At 52.2% G+C, this 5000-nt stretch overlaps 1 non-coding gene across 1 annotated transcript in view; it reads right to left on the bottom strand.

The window, feature by feature from the left end:
* Positions 1-668, bottom strand: part of LOC126330759 (small subunit ribosomal RNA) — a 1893-nt gene extending 1225 nt beyond the window's left edge. The window contains exon 1 of the ribosomal RNA XR_007563166.1: positions 1-668. This exon is cut by the window's left edge and continues 1225 nt beyond it. This is a non-coding gene — a ribosomal RNA (small subunit ribosomal RNA).
* Between the last annotated feature and the right edge of the window lie 4332 nt (positions 669-5000).

Raw genomic sequence — 5000 nt, 5'->3', positions numbered from 1 at the left:
CGTGGGACACAAATCCAACTACGAGCTTTTTAACCGCAACAACTTTAATATACGCTATTGGAGCTGGAATTACCGCGGCTGCTGGCACCAGACTTGCCCTCCAATAGATACTCGTTAAAGGATTTAAAGTGTACTCATTCCGATTACGGGGCCTCGGATGAGTCCCGTATCGTTATTTTTCGTCACTACCTCCCCGTGCCGGGAGTGGGTAATTTGCGCGCCTGCTGCCTTCCTTGGATGTGGTAGCCGTTTCTCAGGCTCCCTCTCCGGAATCGAACCCTGATTCCCCGTTACCCGTTACAACCATGGTAGGCGCAGAACCTACCATCGACAGTTGATAAGGCAGACATTTGAAAGATGCGTCGCCGGTACGAGGACCGTGCGATCGGCCCAAAGTTATTCAGAGTCACCAAGGCAAACGGACCAGACAAGCCAATCCGATTGGTTTTGATCTAATAAAAGCGTCCCTTCCATCTCTGGTCGGGACTCTGTTTGCATGTATTAGCTCTAGAATTACCACAGTTATCCAAGTAACGTGGGTACGATCTAAGGAACCATAACTGATTTAATGAGCCATTCGCGGTTTCACCTTAATGCGGCTTGTACTGAGACATGCATGGCTTAATCTTTGAGACAAGCATATGACTACTGGCAGGATCAACCAGGGAGCTGCGTCAACTAGAGCTGAGCAGCCGGCCGCCCGGGAGTGTGTCCCGGGGGCCCGCGCGAACACGCAAGCGTCCGCTCAATTATTCTGCAAACAGGAGGAGGCCGAGCTCCCCTGCACGATACACCTCGAAACCCTCTCAGGTCCCGGCGGCGCGCAGCGCCGTCCTAGGTACTTGGTCGGTTTCGAGAGAGGCGCAATCGCCCGGAGTTAGGCGAGTAGACGGTTTTAGTGCGAACACCCTTGCTCCCAACTGAGCTTGCCGCTGCCGACAGAGGCCCGGGAGCGTGCTGTCGTGGCATTGCCGGCGGGAGACAACACGCGCCACCTATGGTGACCGGCAGCTCCAACGCCAGCGCCACACAAGGGCAAAGCCCCACTTGGGTGCAGAAGCGAACTCTCCCAGCACAGCGCACGCGCCAACACGTCCGCACAACTGCGATACAAACCACCTGCGAGAACCGCTGGGGCGACCGAGCAGCAGACGGCGTCGCGGCGCCGAGTGCCAGGCGGCGGCGCATCCTCAACGCACACAGTCCTCAATCAGACCAGCACACTGCAGATGTCCACCGCGCTTCGCACCGGGCTCGGCTGAACCAACTTTGGCCGCCAGGCGCCGCGTGCAGGGTGCGCCGCAGCGTAGCTGCGCCGCCTGCCGAGCCCGTCGGCTGGCGCTCCTGCCACTCGGCGCCCCCCACCAGCCGCCTGTTGCGCGTGCGCCCACGCAGCGCGCGGCCAACACGCCGGGCGGCCCCCCTTCACCGGCCGGGAACAGTCCCACCAAGCCACCGCCGCGTATCGCTTCATACCCACATGGGCCTAGTCACGTGTGTGGATGTGGCGGGTACCGCTGAAACAACCGGTTAATAGCAGTACCGATCGTCGCCATCACAGATTCACCTCCAGCGTGAACAACCGCTCAACAACGGATTTCCAGTTCATTTGCGTATCTTGGGCAGTAAACGTAGATGTCCACCTACATTTGCGAATTCAACAATTCTTGCATGCCAGGATGTCATGTGTCACGACACGCTACATCAGACCACATACACACTGCGACATGTGCAGAAGAGAACACGTGGAAGGTGGCCCGCGCACGTATGCGATGTCCCTTCCGCGATCCACTGTCAACCGGCATCTGCGGCATGTCCCAGATATGGAACGCGGTCCACCAGGGTAGCACTTTGTGTGAGGCAATACGACAAAGTCGGAATACACGCGTCACTACATCACACGGCTCACGCTGACCTGACCTGACTCACCGCACCACCACCCCCAGCGACCCAGGGTGACATACAATGCGTTCGTACGTTCCTCCCACACGCCTCTACGGCGTACCACAGTGCAACCTAGCTGTTATTGGGAGACGAGACAAGTAGCATCGAGCACAACATATGGAAATTGAGATTCGACACCGTTGGGCACAGCCAGCGTACGGTCACACGTATCACACTACTTCACTCTGTACGTAACTACCGATGATCGGTACAGCGTGTGGGTTACGCGTACGACATCAGCGGACAATGGACACAGACCATACCACGACGTACACTGAGGGCGTCGACATCTGAACGCAACTGAACAGCTGCGAGGCTCATTTAACACTCAAACGCCAGACCGACCAGCTTGAGAGGACGGAGACACAAAGAGAGGGGCAGAGGGGGGGGGGGGGGGGCGATATAGTCCTATTGCAGTACAATTGACAGTGGATAGCGGGAATATGTGGAAAGTAAGCAACACTCGCAAGACATCTACATGAGGATAACAACGACACCAGAGATTCCGAGCAGTGAACTATGTTAGGCAAAGGGACAACGTGGGTTAGGTTAAGGGACAACGTGGGTTAGGTTAAGGGACAACGTGGGTTAGGTTAAGGGACAACGTGGGTTAGGTTAAGGGACAACGTGGGTTAGGTTAAGGGACAACGTGGGTTAGGTTAAGGGACAACGTGGGTTAGGTTAAGGGACAACGTGGGTTAGGTTAAGGGACAACGTGGGTTAGGTTAAGGGACAACGTGGGTTAGGTTAAGGGACAACGTGGGTTAGGTTAAGGGACAACGTGGGTTAGGTTAAGGGACAACGTGGGTTAGGTTAAGGGACAACGTGGGTTAGGTTAAGGGACAACGTGGGTTAGGTTAAGGGACAACGTGGGTTAGGTTAAGGGACAACGTGGGTTAGGTTAAGGGACAACGTGGGTTAGGTTAAGGGACAACGTGGGTTACGTTAAGGGACAACGTGGGTTACGTTAAGGGACAACGTGGGTTACGTTAAGGGACAACGTGGGTTACGTTAAGGGACAACGTGGGTTACGTTAAGGGACAACGTGGGTTACGTTAAGGGACAACGTGGGTTACGTTAAGGGACAACGTGGGTTAGGTTAAGGGACAACGTGGGTTAGGTTAAGGGACAACGTGGGTTAGGTTAAGGGACAACGTGGGTTAGGTTAAGGGACAACGTGGGTTAGGTTAAGGGACAACGTGGGTTAGGTTAAGGGACAACGTGGGTTAGGTTAAGGGACAACGTGGGTTAGGTTAAGGGACAACGTGGGTTAGGTTAAGGGACAACGTGGGTTAGGTTAAGGGACAACGTGGGTTAGGTTAAGGGACAACGTGGGTTAGGTTAAGGGACAACGTGGGTTAGGTTAAGGGACAACGTGGGTTAGGTTAAGGGACAACGTGGGTTAGGTTAAGGGACAACGTGGGTTAGGTTAAGGGACAACGTGGGTTAGGTTAAGGGACAACGTGGGTTAGGTTAAGGGACAACGTGGGTTAGGTTAAGGGACAACGTGGGTTAGGTTAAGGGACAACGTGGGTTACGTTAAGGGACAACGTGGGTTACGTTAAGGGACAACGTGGGTTACGTTAAGGGACAACGTGGGTTACGTTAAGGGACAACGTGGGTTACGTTAAGGGACAACGTGGGTTAGGTTAAGGGACAACGTGGGTTAGGTTAAGGGACAACGTGGGTTAGGTTAAGGGACAACGTGGGTTAGGTTAAGGGACAAATTGAGTTAGGTTAAGGGACAAATTGAGTTAGGTTAAGGGACAAATTGAGTTAGGTTAAGGGACAAATTGAGTTAGGTTAAGGGACAAATTGAGTTAGGTTAAGGGACAAATTGAGTTAGGTTAAGGGACAAATTGAGTTAGGTTAAGGGACAAATTGAGTTAGGTTAAGGGACAAATTGAGTTAGGTTAAGGGACAAATTGAGTTAGGTTAAGGGACAAATTGAGTTAGGTTAAGGGACAAATTGAGTTAGGTTAAGGGATAATCTGGTACAACCACAGTTAGGTTAAGCGATAATCTGGTACAGCCACAGTTAGGTTAAGCGATAATCTGGTACAGCCACAGTTAGGTTAAGCGATAATCTGGTACAGCCACAGTTAGGTTAAGCGATAATCTGGTACAGCCACAGTTAGGTTAAGCGATAATCTGGTACAGCCACAGTTAGGTTAAGCGATAATCTGGTACAGCCACAGTTAGGTTAAGCGATAATCTGGTACAGCCACAGTTAGGTTAAGCGATAATCTGGTACAGCCACAGTTAGGTTAAGCGATAATCTGGTACAGCCACAGTTAGGTTAAGCGATAATCTGGTACAGCCACAGTTAGGTTAAGCGATAATCTGGTACAGCCACAGTTAGGTTAAGCGATAATCTGGTACAGCCACAGTTAGGTTAAGCGATAATCTGGTACAGCCACAGTTAGGTTAAGCGATAATCTGGTACAGCCACAGTTAGGTTAAGCGATAATCTGGTACAGCCACAGTTAGGTTAAGCGATAAAGTTGGTTAAATTCGGTATTGTGTGGGAAGGGGGCAGAGAGAGAGTGGGGGGGGGGGTGGATAGTTGTGGCAGTACGCGGATGCCTGAGTCACCGTCAGATATGTCACGTCGGTTCGATGCTTGTAGCAAGAGGCTGGCGGGTCTGTGTCTCTCACTTCTGCAATTTTTCATGTGGTATAACACGAGGGCGGGGGGGTGATATTTGGTGCCCCTCTGTGTAGGATGTGTGTTGGTGGTGTTGGTTTATCTGAGCAATGGTAGTTGTCGGAGGAGTGGGGTATTGTGCTTTTATAGGTGGACCTACTGCTCTGGTTATCATAGTGTCGACGGTGCAATGTGGCAGAGAGGATGCACTCGACATTGTCGCATTCCAGATGTTTACGTATTGTGTGTCTCCGTTGCAGGCCGAGAGTGGTGCATGTTCGAGTGTGTGGCTGACGTGCGATTCACGTTGTGTGCCCAGTCTTACAGCACGTATAGGGACATTCGCATAAATCATCTATATGTGGCCTTGCATCATTTACTAAGCAGTGCCGTGAGACGACCGAACTAT

Source organism: Schistocerca gregaria, unplaced genomic scaffold, assembly GCF_023897955.1.
Source record: "Schistocerca gregaria isolate iqSchGreg1 unplaced genomic scaffold, iqSchGreg1.2 ptg001350l, whole genome shotgun sequence".
Lineage (NCBI taxonomy): Eukaryota > Metazoa > Arthropoda > Insecta > Orthoptera > Acrididae > Schistocerca > Schistocerca gregaria.
Note: the sequence above shows the minus strand (reverse complement) of the source record. Positions and strands in the feature narration are given on the sequence as shown.